The 16,100-nt window shown below is 40.4% G+C and overlaps 1 protein-coding gene across 1 annotated transcript in view; it reads left to right on the forward strand.

Annotated features, from left to right (window-relative positions):
- The window catches only part of AR (androgen receptor), a 198,806-nt gene that overhangs the window by 119,592 nt on the left and 63,114 nt on the right, over nt 1-16,100 (forward strand). The gene's annotated exons all lie outside the window — the stretch shown is intronic.

A 16,100-nucleotide genomic window follows, 5' to 3' on the forward strand; every position in this document is an offset into this window, starting at 1 on the left:
GAGCCCAGGATTTTATCCTCTCAGAGACAAAGTCACTGGCAGGACCCTCTCAAAGAACCTAAGATCCTAAAGAAGAACGTTTTTATATTTGCTTGTTCCCCTGGCTTTGGCAACCTTGGTAGTACAGCCAGTACTATAACAGTGATCTTACCTGGTGTTTAGAGCTTAGTGTGGTCCTAAAAATGGAAGAAAATCAATGATTTGAAAAGTTGTAATTTCTTCCCTGCTTGTATTTCATTCTGCTGTGTAGTGAGGGGACAAAATGTCTTTATTAGAGAAGTTAGAAGTGGAGAAACCCCAATGGAGTCCCCACTTATTCTCTGTAGTGTATATGGGACTCCTCCTTCACAAAGTCTCCTTGGCCTCAGCCTCAGAAAGGAAGTGTTCTTGCTGTTCAACGACCATCGGTCTGTGCACCTCCTCCCTCCTGCTACTGCCTCCTTGGACCCTCTTTGCATTAGTAGCCCCGAAGTAAATAAGGATTGAGAGTGATAAAATACTTTTATTCTTTCCATAGACTTTTCCTCAGGGTCTATCCATTGGTATAGCACCTCATGCTAAGTTGGATCTTATATTTGGCTAAGTGGGCTCAAGCCCTGGCTTCTCAATCTTACTTAGTTTAGAACAATTCATGTCTGATCAGTTCCTAGAGGAGCTCAGCTTACATCCTACAATAAGAACGACCATTTCTAGACCTCCTATGTACGCTAGTGATTCCTTCCTTCGAAATCAACCTGGCCTCAAATCTCCTACTTACCCACTTCATCCTCCATCCTGTAATAAGGGCTTCTTTTCTCAATAGGACACTGATAAGCAGCCCCTAGACAGATCTATTCTGCTCTGGGGGCAAACCCTGTTGTCAAACACCAACATCTACTCCTATATCCACTTTCCACAAAGGAAATACTCCCTGACAAAGCCTTTCCTACCCCTCCCTGGCCTAGACGTGTTGAGTTCCAAGTCAGAACCAAAACAGTATTTCCTTAGTTAAGGGCTACAAACCCTTAACTAAGGGGTTAGTTAACTCATAAAAGTGGCAGGTATATAAGCCACACTTTTCACCAGGAAGGTAAGGGCATCCCTCAGAGGATAACAGAAGCAACAGGGAGTTCTTGGCATCTGGAGAAAAGGTGCAAAACAGGTGTCCTTTCCTGGTTTTCCCATTGACAGCCAATTGGAATGGTGATTATTTTTCCTCATTTTAGATGGGTGGCAGGAATACCTATAAAACAGAAAACTGTTATTTTGTTTTCTTCCAGTCCCCAAAGCAACAAGGAGACAGCCAGCTTTTAGTATTACTGAAAATGTGGTGCATGTTCCTTCCATACCCCCAAGTGGCCTATTGCTACTGCACAAACTGAACTAGTATGAGGTCCAGGGCCCCAGTACTGTCCCTAGGCAGTTTAGAAAGAGACACAGAGATCAGTTCCTGCTTTTCTTAAGAGTACTTTCAGAAAGATGCCTGTCAGAAAAGAAAGTGAGGAACAGTCTGAACACATCAGATCACCGTCAGTTTCCCCAGTGAGAATCTGCTTCCTCCCCTTCCCCCATCATCCAGTAGGTCCTGCCTATAGAGCAGAGAATAAACCAGAGCACTCATCTAGAGATAGTGTGTCAGTAAGACCAGGCAACACAGGAAGAACAGCCATGTCAGTTGGGGAAAGAGTTCAAGTAAGCAACTGAGAAAGCAAATTCAATAGATAGATTAGATTGTATTTAATGCTGCCTCTGGGTTTTACAAATCTGCATCACAATACTGTTGTTTTTGGAAAATGGGGAAAGTGATCAAACATATTGTAAAAGGGAATATTTTGCTGTCATAACATATTCTACATGGGAGCTTTCTTCAGAAGTTGGGGCTGAAGAAGGGAGAAAGGCAGAATGGCTGGCAGAGCTGCACTATGATGTGGATCTTGGGCTATTTGAGAATAAGGAAGTGGAAAGGGGCAATCACTCAACTTAAAGAATACTTGGAAATTCAGCAAGATCTCAAAATGCTCTAGACCTTAGAATCACTCAAGTCAGGGAAACTGGGTAATATTTTCTTTGAGAAAATGAGCCTCTGTGAGCTCAGGGGGCCAAATACCCTTGACTGCTTGAAACATGAAAAGCCACAAATGGATTGCTTAGAAAGCTACGACGCTCCTTGGTTCCTTTGGAATATGAACCCCAGGTTCTGGTCCTGAATCCTTTGAGGGATAAGAGAAGGTGGTTTACACACACAAACACACACCCCCCAAGCCAAAAAAAAAAAGGGGGAGGACATTTTCTTTCTCCTTCCATCTGTAAAGCTTGTTGGCTGGAGTTTACTGCTGTCATTATCTCTATTTGAAGGCAAGGGATTGTCTTATTATCCACAGAGAACATTTATTGATTTGTTTTTTCCCCCATTTTTACAATGTGTCCTTATCACCCCAATGGCCTTTATGAAAGTGATTCTGAATCTGCCTTGTTGAAACTTGGAATTCAACCTGTCTTGGAGAGAGTGGGAACACAAATCTTTCTTTTCCTCGTTTGTTTGTTGTTGTCAGTTAAGTCAGACTTATTCAGAGTGTTGATTACCACTTTATTCATGGTTTCAAAAATCTCTAGACTGGGCACAGGTACAAGACTTAAAAGCCTGGCACATCAGACAGAAATCCATTTCTAGCTTTGGTAGTTCATAAAGCATGAGGCTTTAATGCTGTCATTGGTGCAAGGCTCAGCACAGAGTCAATTGTAATCTAGCCAGATTTTCCTATAGAGGAGGAGGAAGAAGAGGGAGCCTCATATTTTCTCATTGTCAGTAATTCTGGGAGTTGGGGGTGAGGATTAGGCTAGTCAGGGAGTTATCTGCATATTTTGTTATTAAAAAATAATGATGCTAAGCCATGGGGATAAAATCACTAAAATCTGTTTGAGGAAAACTGTGTGTGTGTATGTGTGTGTGTGTGTGTCTGTGTCTGTGTCTGTGTCTGTGTACATGTGCATACATGCTCCTGCAGTTGGAGGATGTTCTGTGGGCTGGAAACAGGCATGAGGAGAATCAGCTAGTTGATAGGGTGATGGGATGACCAGGGAAGTGACAGGGGAAGGCATATTGAATGCCATCTAAAAGGCCAGGAAATCAAAGGAAAGTGATGCCTATACACACCAATAGAGGGGCTCAGAGGGGTTTTAGTTGTCTGGATTTGAATAATTTTCCTCTTTGGACTTCAATTTTCTCTGTAAGATAAAGGACGTAAGTTAGGGTTTTTTGCTTGTTTGTTTGTTTTTAAGAGAGAGAGTGAGCATGAGTGGGGTGGGTGGGGTGGAGGGAAAGGAAGAGAGAGAGAATCCCAAGTAGGCTTCATGCTCAGTGTGGAGCCTGATGTCAGGCTCAATTCCATGACCAGGAGATGGTGACCTGAGCCAAAACCAAGAGTTGGATGCTTAATAGACTGAGTCACCCAGATGCCCCTAGATATTTTTAAAATATTTTATTTATTTATTTGACAGACAGAGATCACAAGTAGGCAGAAAGGCAGGCAGAGAGAGAGAGAGAGAGAGAGGAGGAAGCTCTCTGCTTAGCAGAGAGCCTGATGTGGGGCTTGATCCCAGGACCCTGAGATCATGACCTGAGCTAAAGGCAGAAGCTTTAACCTACTGAGCCACCCAGGGACCACACCCGTAGATATTTTTAATATGCCTTTCCAGTTTTGACTTTTTATGATGGCTCTTCAAATTACGTACATCATCACTGTCAAAATTATTACATCAACAAACAGACATGCATTTCTACGTATATGCACTTTTCGTTTTGCTTTCCTAACAGGTGGGGAACCCTAGCTCCCGTTCTTTTAAAGATCAATTTTCTGATGAGGTTAGAGCCGGTTAAGAAAGTGCAGTGTGGACTGGCTAGGTTAAAATTCAGGACTCTGAGATTCCGCCTTCCCCCAGCATTGTGACCATAGTTGGATAACTTCCTTTCTTTTCCATTTTCTCATCTGGAAAATCAAGACATAAATCCCCATGTCCACCACATCATGTTTCAAAGAGGGTTAATTAGTTCACCATGTGCACTATGTGCTCAAGAATTTACTATTTTTCAGACATTTTCTAGTAAAACATTGGAGATTGTGCATCCATTTGTTTTGTACACATGGAGTGCTGTTTGGTACACATCATAAAACTGAAACTGTAGTTTACATTCTGGACTCAAAGAATTATACCATTGTCACTGATGTTTACAATATGTCCCAATTTAGTATTCTTGGCAAATTTTATATAAGTATGGCTTTGATTCCCTCTCTCTCCCCAGGTTTTTGTGAGGGAAGAAATGTAAGTGAACCCTCATTGAACTCTTTCTGTCCTTTAAATCCACTCTTTACCACCTCAACTCATGTGGAATTGAATATTACTCCTTGTTTGGAGTCTTGCAGAGAGTTTTTTGTGCCTTTCAGTGTCCTCTTCACTCCCTGGCTTTTTGAGTAACATTTCCCAGGGGCAAATTAACTATGCTAGGAGGATCTGCTTGCAGCTTCAACAGAGCCTTGATCAGGTATATTTGGCCAAGGAATTGACTGATCCTGATTGCACTGATCCTAGATAACTTTTCACAAAGTTCCTCTTACCTTTTATCTTTCTCAGGTTTTTCTAAATGTCAAAGCCAGAGTTTATATCAGAGGATCAGCCAATTTTTTCTATAAAGGACAAGGTAGTAAATATTTTAGGCTTTGTGGGCCATATGGTCTCTGACTTGACTACTTAACTCTGCCTTTGTAGCCTGGGACCAGCCCTAGACAATACTAAGCTAATGGGTGTGGCTGTATTACAGTAAAACTTTATGGACACAAAAATTTGAATTTCATTTAATTTCCCATGCCATTCAGTATATTTTTCTTTCAATCTTTTTCAGCCATTTAAAATCTAAAGATCATTCTCAGCTCTTGAGCCACCCAGAAACAAGTGGCACACAGGATTTGGTTTGTAAACTCTGATTTTTGACTCCTGCTTTGGATGGTCACTCCTGTGCTTGCAAATCTACAGAGTAAATTTCACTCTTTCCAGCTTCTGGTATTTTAGTAACACTCTAGATTATCTGATTTTCAACATTCTTCTGAGTGGCCAAAGTTTGCATGTCTTTTTGTCCGGAATACCAATCTAGTGGTCTCTAGGTCTTGAGCACTTTTTAGAAAAGCCGGGAAAAAACTAAATTAATACAGAAATTCTAGAAAAGGACACATTTTTCCTAATGATCTAGTAGCTCATTCCCCTTTATAATACCCATAACTTGAAAATATTTCATATGGTTCCTAGACTTTTGCACTGTAAACATATGGATAACTATGAAAAACATACGAATGAGTTTTGCTCCATTCCACATAAAACTCAAGTGGTAAAGAGGACGGACATTGGGGACTATCTGATACTAAATGGTGTAGAAAAACTCTGCCTGATAGAAAGTAGGCCCCAGGTGGTCAGCTAAGTTACGGATCTGCCATATATTTCCCCATAATTTTTTGCCTTTACACATTTCTGGCTTAATTCTGGTTGTCCCCATAACAAGACCAGACAACAGGCCTTAAGAATAAATAATTAAGCTCTGTAATGCATTGCAGTTGATATTCACTCAAGTCTTGTTAGTGCCCAGTTTGGGAGCCATGTCAAGAATTTGCCATTGCTGCTGTATAGTGCTCTGAGCCTCCTTATTTATAGCATGTACATTTTATGAAGTAGTGATTTAAAAAATGTTGCTATGTCACTTGCAAGTTTTTCTGAGTTCATTGCCTGCTTCCACCTTATGTTGCTATTCCCCAGTCTGTTATATTTTTAAAGCCCATGTGCTGTAGCCAGAACTTTTTTCTGTCCTTCACAGAATCTCTTGGTAATTGTGAAACTGTGTGTAGTAGATCTTTGCAGTTGGCTTCTATCGTAAGGGTAAATGTTAGAACCACCTTTTTTTCCAAAGGTGGGAGTTATTTCTTACTTCTGTGGGCTGTAGTCCCATACAAGAAACACACTATCCTTCAAAATGATCAAACTCTGTGATGAGCCATTATTTCAAAAAACAGTCTCTTCAGTTATAACAGCTATGCATGCATAGTTCTGGAACCTATTATTCATAGGAACACTCCTATTCATGGCTAGGCAGCTGCTCTCAGCATTCCAAGTAGGCAGGTAAACCTATACCTCCAGAAGAGAATACAGAAGAGGAAACTTCCTTTTATACAAAAGAAGAAACTTCAATTTGGAGATGAGTTAATCTTTATAAAGAGAGTAAAGATTAGAATTCTCAGTCTCTTTGCTTCCAGTCTTTGTTTTAGTTCATGGGGCACCCCAATGGAATCTCCTCAGCTCCTGGCTAGACTAGGGACTGTCTTCTACTGAATACCTCATAAGAACAGGCCTGGTAGTAATCTGCTCATGCATTCAGCCAGTAAACATGCTTACTACATGTGAGATAGTAGGCTCACATACTCAAGATATAGAGCTTGCCTCAAGGAGCTTGGTGATCATAATCCTGAATATCTTTTTCTTTTTTTTTTTTTTTTTTAAGAAAGGGAGAGTGTGCATGTGCAGGTTGGGGGGGGGGGGCAGGAACGGAGGGAGAGAGAGAGAGAGAGATGGAGAGAATCTTAAGCAGGCTTTTTGCCTGGTCCAAAGCCTGACATAGGGCTTCAGCTCATGACCCTGAGATCACGACCTGAGCTGAAATCAAGAATCAGATGTTTAACCAACTGAGCCAACCAGGTGCTCTAATCCTGGACATCTTTAAATCTCTTTAGTGAATGCAGGGCCATGATATCCACTGCTCATTTGTTTGTTTTGTTTTGTTTTTAAGATTTTGTTTATTTATTTGACAGAGAGAGAGAGAGATCACAAGTAGGCAGAGAGGCAGGCAGAGAGGGGCATAAGCAGGCACCCCACTGAGCAGAGAGCCCAATGTGGAGCTCAATCCCAGAACTCTGAGATCATGACCTGAGCGGAAGGCAGAGGCATAACCCACTGAGCCACCCAGGTGCCCCTCCACTGCTTATATGAACTTCACAATTCATCTGGGACAGAAGGGAAAGTTGAAACTGAGGCTTTTCCAGTTAATCAACAGATCATAAATGGAATAACTAGAATTTGAATCCAGGTGTTCTGAGTCCAAAGATTACAGTCACTCTGCTATAGCACAGCTTCCCCTCAAATATATAAACATACTAACCCAGAGTAGAAAGAAAGGGTTATGCCTAGGCAAACAAGAAAAACAACAGTGAAGAGGAACAATAGAGTCAGAAATGACAGAAAGAAATTAAGAAAGACATAAGTATTGTGGGGAGAAACCAAGGAGCCACTGAGTAGCACTAATTTGACAGGGAGCTTGTCTTCCTAAGAAAGCCCCAAATACTTAAAAAGAGCTGGTGGTTTATCAACAGATTCTTCATTAGGTAGGGCCAGGGACATGTGAACCATAGTGCTTTCACCACATACTACTCTTCATAGGGAAAATTATGATTCTGATACAGCCAGTCTTGCTGGCTTCTAATTCACTCTCATCACAGAGTCACAGAACAGAAAGCATAATTTAACACCTTTTCTCAAGAGAAGTTTGCTAATTACCAAGCTCTAAGGGAAGAGTTCAGAGAAAGAGCATATATATGTATGTGAGCCCAGTATCTCATATGTAGTAAGCATCTGTGTGTGTGTGTGTGTGTGTGTGTGTATACGTGTGTGTATACACACAAATAGTAGAGGCCTGATTCCTTGAACCTTGGCTTTGAGCCTTTTCATTTTAAGTGTACCACAGAATGTTTTCCATGGTGCCAGGAGCAAGAGAAACTTATTTTCCTCCCCTTTGATGTCAAAAACAGAAAATGCTATATTTTAGGAAAGAGGTAAAAAGTCACAAAATCTTGTTGTCTTTTAAAATTTTGATCTTCCTTTCTCTCCTGAGATGCATCATAATGTGGACAGACCTTGATTTCATGGTAGTAACTGCATGTGGGCCCTAGAGACTGGGCTTCTCACAGTTCCATAAGTTACATAAGCACATTCCTACCACCCTGTAGTTACAACCGCTTTCACTTTGTGGACAGCTAATTCAGCCATGAGTTGTTTGATGAAAAGACAAAAGATTTGTAGTGCTTGGAGTCTTAAAATGTTAATCTTTTTAAAACTTGAAAAAAAGAAACTTAGAAATCTAAAAATCTGACCAAGCCATTTTATGGACAAGGAAACTGAGGCTCAGAAAGAGGAAATGGCTTTTCCATGTTTACAGACATAAAACTGGTAGAAATTAGGGCTGCCTAGAGATTTCTTGTTTCTTATCTGAGGGGCTCTCTTTCCTCAAGCCAATTAGTAGAGTCACAGAGATTGTTATCTTGAAAGTCCCCAAAATTATGTGAGGCAGCACAATAAATACTTAGAACAACCCTTGCCCCCCCCAAAGTGCCCAGACCCTGTGAGTCCCCTCTGCTTCCACCATGTGTAAGAGCATCTTCTGAAAGTACATAATTTTCCCTTTAGCAGGGGAATAAGTACTAATGCTACTCTGTAGCAGAAGGGCTCTATGAGACATTTTATTGTTCTCATGTGTATAAATGAGTATGTATTTTTTTTGAGAGAGTTTCATGGCTTTCATGTGATTCTTAGAGGTCCTGTAACACAGAAAAGATTACAGACTGCTAGTCTAGTTTAGTCTTTGATAAGGAATTTATGGACTCACAAAAGAGTAGCCTGACTAAAGAGATACCCACAATGGCTGATGACTGGCACTTTCCCCACATGGTGTCCTTTTATTCAACAGTGGGTGCTTACTTAATGTGTACATGAGACCTCTACCAGGCACTGGGATAAGAGATATTAGCAAAAACTATTAATTGGGCACTAAGTATGCCCAATATTGCTTTATAGACATTTTCTTATTCTGTCCTCACAAAAACCCTATGATGTAGGTATTATTATTTTCCCCAGTTTGCAAGGCGAACTGAGGCATAGAAGAGTCAAAGTGACTTCCCAAATTTATACAACTAGTTAATGGATGTGGAGTGAATATGACAGAGAGTTCTCAACATAACAGGGATAAGTTGCTGAACTAGAAATACACACACAATCCCCTAGAGCATACAGAATAAGAAAAGGAGTTGTTTTACCTAGAAGTTTGAGAAGGCTCCACAGAAAAGTTAAGGGTTGATTTAGGTCTTGAGGGATGTATAATAATTTGCTAGGTACAAAAAGGTAGGAAGGGAACTTCAGAAAGAGAGAACAGACTAGCCAAAGACGGGATTACATGAAAGCAAGAGGTCTATTTTAGAAACATACAGTACAGAGGTGGTTGAGTTCCCCTTATCACATGCAGCAGGTCCCTTGACCAGCCTTCAGTTAGTCTTTTGTGCCTGCCCCACCCCATGCCCAGTTACACATTCCTGTCCTATGCTAATCTCTGGGCTTTTTGGAAGTAGGCTGCTGTCTTGGTGGTAGAAAAGATGCAATGCAAGAGTACCAAAAGGGCTCTGCTTCTGCCATTTACTTACCATGTGACTTTAGGCATGTCTCATTCCCTCCTTGCATAACAAACCTCCATATGAATAATAAAATAGTTGGACTATATGATTTTGAAGAATTTAGCAGTAAATCTATAACAACTGAAATATTTCAAATAAAGCTCAAAAATCTTATAGATACTCCAGATGTGTTCATTTGTCAGTGGTTCACTTGATTATGCATCAGCTATGGGAAATAGATAGACCAGAGTTCAATCCCAAGTCACTTAACTTCTCTGTGTTTCTATGAGGAGAGTAATAGCTTACATGACTCTTATAAGAACAAATAATGTATAACACAGCTCCCGGTGCCCAGTAAGTTTTGGTTTCTTCTCTTGGAGTAAAGCTTTAACCACTGGCACATATACACTTGTGGTGTCCCCTGGGAAACCAGAAAGGGAAGATGAGAAATGGTATTTGTGGTAGTCCCCTGGTTAATATAAGGTGCGCGCACGTGCACACACACACACACACACACACACACACACACACACACCCCTCTTCAGTATTACTTAATTACTGATCAGAAAGGGCCAATAGTATTTAATGTAAGGCACGTGCGTGCACATGCACACGCGCACACACACACACACACACACACATACATACAACCCTCTTCAGTGTTAACTTAATTACTGATCAGAAAGGGCCAATAAATAGTATTTGTATAAAAATATAGCAAAGGTTAGTCTCTTCCTTCCTTCTTTGTCTTCCAGAGCACTATGTGTAACATTTCCCAGAAAGCTCAGCAAGCACATACTTCATTGATTATCCTGACTTCCAGGCTCTGGCCTTGAAGATGTTATAGCTTTCTGTGTGTCTTCATCTTCAAAGCTTGTCTGACCTCCCTGGTAAGCAGGTCCATAGTCATAGGCCAGGACAAAAGCTAATAAAGGTCCTAAATTATCCTCCGTGTTCTTCAGCCATTAGTTTCCCTTGTCCAGCCAGAGGTATGTTTTAAAGTATGTTGAGGCCAGATTCAATAGAAACCTGAGCCAGCACCTGTGTAAATAAAATTTTAAGGCTTCTTTTCCTGAAGCCAGATGGATATTTTTGAAACCAAGCCAGGTTGTCTTTTATGTAGAGTGCTGCCTTCTGTATTATTGGTTATTAGACCTCTTGGAGATAAATATAGTTTTGTTGTAGTATTATTATTTTTGTTACTGTTTTGGGGGGCAAGGGGCATTTCTTTCAAAAATAGGATAATGTCTTGATATGACCTATGACTCTACTGTGTTTGAAATGAAACACTGGTGATATGCTGGAATTCATTCTGCTTCCCATAGATTGGCTATACATCTCTCCATCCCCACTCACTCTTCAATGATGATCCTTCCAAAAGTGAGCCAACCAAAATCAATGTATAGCATACTGCTTATCTCTAACTCTTACCTGAATCACATTCAGATCTACCTAAAACCCTATGTGTTTGGGCGATGGTTAATAACCTCTCAGGGGCCCCCAAGACCCATTAGTAGGTGGATATCCAGTTCTTGAGGTTCCTTAGCTCTGTTCAGCTTCAAAATACAGACAGGGATTGTCCTTTATTTGTGTTGATTATAACTAAAGGCGTCCTCCTTCCCACTGCCCTGCCTCTTCTGCCACTGAACCTGTGTAACCTCCATGCCTCCCCAGAAACTCCTCTGTAGGCCATGGTTACTTAGAAAAATTTTTTTCTTAAGCAGAGAAAGTCAATTATCATATGGTTTCACTTACTTGTTGTTCATAAGGAATACCATGGAAGACATTAGGAGAAGGAAAGGAAAAGTGAACTGGGGGAAATCAGAGGGGGAAATGAACCATGAGAGACTTTGGACTCTGAGAAACAAACTGAGGGTTTTAGTGGGAGGGGAGGGGTGAGCCTGGTAGTAGATATTAAAGAGGGCATGTATTGCATGGAACACTGGGTGTGGTGCATAAACAATGAAACTTGGAACACTGAAAAAATAAAATTAAGAAAAAAAAAGGTTTTCTTTGTCTTCTTTGCAACTTAATGAGGACTAGCCAGCAAATTTAGATTTAGATTATGATTATATGGGAGCACAAATAAATGTAGAAAACAAAAGAAAGGGGTTTGGATATGTGGAGTGATGTCTCATCTACCTAAGAGCCCTACAAAGATACTAAAATTGTCTCTACCTAGAAGCTCTATTGATATAGGAGTAAAATACTTGATTTAAGTCCAAGGTTTGTTAACTGCATGACCTTGGGAAAATGACATCTCCTCCCTGAGCTTTAGTCTTCTCACCTGTGGAATGAGGATAAGGATGACCATCCCCAGAGTAGTTATAAGAATTACATGAGGTTGGAGTGCCTGAGTAGGCTCAGCCGATTGAGTGTCTGACTCTTGGTTTCAGCTCAGATTATGATCTCAAGGTCATAAGACCAAGCCCTGCATCCAGCTCTGTGCTCAGTAAGGAGTCTGCTTGGGTTTCTCTCCCACCTCCTCCTCTCTCATAAATAAAATATTTAAAAAAAAGAATTACATGAGGTAAGGCAACTAGAAGTTTCCTTGCATAGTGTTAGACTTTAAAAAATAGAGTAAGGGGTGCCTGGGTGGCTCAGTGGGTTAAAGCTTCTGCCTTCGGCTCAGGTCATGATCCCAGAGTCCTGGGATCGAGCCCCACGTCGGGCTCTCTGCTCTGCTGGGAGCCTGCTTCTTCCTCTCTCTTTCTCTGCCTGCCTCTCTGCCTACTTGTGATCTCTGTCTGTCAAATAAATAAATAAAATCTTAAAAAAATAAAAAAATAAAAATAGAGTGAAAAAACACTGTAGACAATGTCTTCTACTACATGAATGAAAAATCAGCCCCATGTCAAATTACAGAATGTTTCCAGGGGTCCCATGATTTCACTGTGGAAATGCTAGTAACATTAAATAATTCATGTGTTGCTATTTACATAGATAATTTGATAGTAATTATTTTCAGACAGATAGCATATTTCATATGCAATTCAGAATATAATAGTTCTGCAGATGTGTACATTCTTGAGTACCAAAAACCACAAAAGGAGTTGGCTAGAGCAATTCTGGGCAGCACAGAGCTTCTAGGTCCTGTCTCCTAGTTAGAGGGAATTAGATTTGGGGTATTTGTATTCTCACGGTCTAGTGGCAGAGATGAAAGGCTGGAGGTGAGTAGCTTATACTCATTCATTTTTTTTCAACAAGCATGTATTGTGTCAGGCCCTGTATGGGCCCAGAGACAAGTGTGAGTTGACCCTGTTGTCAGGGAGTTTCTAGTCTAACGGACATACTCTCCAAGGTCAGCTAAGTTTTTGTTTTTGATTTCTATTTATTTCTTTTTAGTGTTTCGGAATTCATTGTTTATGCACCACACCCAGTGCTCCATGCAATACATGCCCTCCATAATACCCACCACCAGGTTCACCCAACCCCCACTCCCTCTCCTCCCCTCAGTTTGTTTCTCAGAATCCACAGTCTCTCATGGTTAGTCACCCCCTTCAATTTCCCCCAACTCACTTCTTCTCTCCATCTCCCCATGTCCTCTGTGTTATTCCTGATGCTCCACAAATAAGCAAAACCATATGATAATTGAAGGTCAGCTAAGTTTTAAAACAACTCTGACTAAGACCATCACAATTTGAGGGGTCAATCCCTATCAGCAGGTCTGGAAGCCTTATCAAGAATAATAAACAATAATGATGATAATAGTCATAGCAGCTAATATTTACTGAACATTTTCTATGTGTTAGGCTTTACACTAAGTGCTTTCTTAAACTTCACAACATCCCTATGAGGTAGTAGATGCTTGTAAATGAGGAAACTGAGGTACAGAGGACTAAGAGAACAGGAAGGGAACTAATCCATCTCAGTAAAACACACTTTCAGCCACTATTATATATGAGGCCTTGTGTTAAGAACTAAAGAGAGAGATAAGAGTAAAAAATCTCAGTTCAGCAGGAGCAACAGATAAGCACACAAGTGAGGCAAACATATTTCAGGACTTCTGCTTGATACTGGAAACTGAGTGATGAATGAGACACAGTCCTCCTTTCAAAGATCTCAAAGTTTAGTGGGGGATATCAATGTGTAAATAAAAATTAAATACTGTTCTGATAAGTGCCGTAAGAAAGATTAAGTAAAAATGGGACAGATTATGCAACAATTGATTGTTTTAAATCAAAGGCCTAAAGAAAATATGTTATTAAGAATTATGGAGAGGGGCCCATGGATGGCTCAGTCAGTTGAGCATTTGACTCTAGGTTTGAGCTCTGGTCATGATCTCAGGGTCATGAGATGGAGCCCTGAGTTGGGCTCCATGTTGGGCATGAGGCCTGCATGGGTTTCTCTCTCTCTGCCTCTCCCTCTGCTCCGCACCCCTACTCAGCCACTCTCACTCTAACTCTCTCTCTCTCTAGGGTGAATAAATAATTCTTTAAAAAAAGAATTATAGAGAAACTAATTGATCTAAATCAAAGCCCCCCCCCAATAATATTAATCTAATTTTATTTCAGCTTGGTCATTTGTGTTCCATTTTTCATTCCATTCCTAAAATGAATAATTAGTATTTGTTTTGCATCCAAGCATAACAAAATACTGCAGGAAGCTGCAGTATTGTAGTTAATGTAGTTAAACTATTTAATAAACTAGTTAACTATTTATTAAACTAGTGAATGTAGTTAAACTATTCTGTTATTCCATTGCATGCCCACACTTTCTTCTTCCTCACTTTTATTCAGGCTCCTCCCTCTGCTACAAGTGCTTTTCCTCCACATTTCCATATCCTTAAGTCCTATGTTCCTTCAAAGCTTCATTCAAAGCCTCCACCCCATCAAAAGGCACCAAACCCTTGTCTGTACTCCCACAATACTTCATCAGTGCTTTTGTGGTTCTGACTACTTTTTGCTTTACCTTTCAGTAATGAACTTACCTATATATTTCTCTCTGCTGGAGTGATTTCTTTTTTTTTAATTATAATTTTTAATTTTTTAATTAACGTATAATGTATTATTAGCCCCAGGGGTACAGGCCTGTGAATCGCCAGGTTTACACACTTCACAGCACTCAGCATAGCACATACCTTCCCCAATGTCCATAACCCCACCACCCTCTGTCTCTGCTGGAGTGAGTTCTTTAGTGGAAGGTTCACTTTAATGAAACCGTGATTTTATTTTAGATGTATTGGAAACCTATTTTGCATTGTATTGTGTCTCGTGGGCTTCAGCCTTCAATCTTAAACATATGAAATTATATCACCTATCTGGAAATTTATACTTTCTACTAGTGACTTTTTTAAATGCCCACCACCTTCAAACAACAACTGACTAAAATGCATCTTATTCTTTTAGGCCTTGCCCTCATGCTTATAATTTATAGAATAACTTTTTTTTAATGCATCTACTGTTAGACATTTAGATTGTTTACATGTACTTAGGTTGTATTCATGCACATTACATTTTTTCTTTTTATAATTTCCTTAGGACCCATTTCTATCAGTGGAAATACTAAGTCAAAAGCATGGATCAGGGGAGGGAGCATGCGATAGGCAGATCTTTAGGAATGGTAGACACAGTTGAGGAATTGGAGGGAGGCAGGTGGCTATATAGCCAGCCAAAATCATATGTTCTGTATTAAGAAATTATGAAAAGCCCCTCTGCTTGAAAGTATCTTGCCATGTATGAGCTGTCACAGTGTCCGATACCCTCACCATATGTGGAACTGTTTACTTTCTAGGACACATTCAGCCATTATCAGGAAATACTATTGGGTATTAGGTTGTCAGTATATCCATTGGCAGGACTCTGGAGGCATGAAACACCAGGCTCATAAATTTTGAAAAGCATAGGGGATTGGAACAGGTTCTGTTATCTTTTATCTGGAATAAGAAGGATTAGATAACCATCAAAGTGGCAAGCTCTGAGGAGCCAAGGGTCAAATGAAAGCATTGAGCATTTGAAAGGACAGAAGGGGAAGAGGGAAGCAAAGGAACAACTGTGGAGAGAGATAAATATGTTTCATTTAACAGGACTTGGAATTGTGTTAGGTTTGGGGGTACAACAGAAGTGGTGAGATTACCTTATACTAGGGAGAGATGATTGATTTTGAGCAGCCAATAGATGACTTCCAATAGAATTGTAGGGGTGATGGCCTGAGGGGATATCCAGTTCCAAATCTGCTTCTGTAGACATCAGAAAACCATGAGGATTTTGGACATCAGAAAACCAGCAGGGCAGAAGAACTTAGGGCAGCAGAGCAGACTCAGAACATATAAGTATGTTCACATCAGCCATCACACAGGATTATAACTGCTAATGTGCAGTAGAGGCCAGCTGCCACTACCTTTTGTGATGGGAGAATCTTTAGAAATGGTAGGTGTCTTTGAGGAACTGGAGGGAGTTATATATATTCACCTATTGGTTGACTTCACTGATGTGGTGTGGGGGCTGTAGGTTTTAAATACTTTAGTTTTCTTTTTTGGTGGAGACTGCAAAATCTATTGCAGAACTGTAAATTCTACATGGGGAAAAAAAAACAGGGTCCCTTAGTTGCAATAGAACACGGAACCCTCTGTGTTTGATTCTATAAGAATCAAACTGCATTTTCCAGCTCTATCCCCCAGGGTGTTTTTTGGTCACCCCTGGGACTCAGTTT

This window comes from Meles meles, chromosome X (genome assembly GCF_922984935.1).
Source record: "Meles meles chromosome X, mMelMel3.1 paternal haplotype, whole genome shotgun sequence".
In the NCBI taxonomy this organism is placed as follows: domain Eukaryota; kingdom Metazoa; phylum Chordata; class Mammalia; order Carnivora; family Mustelidae; genus Meles; species Meles meles.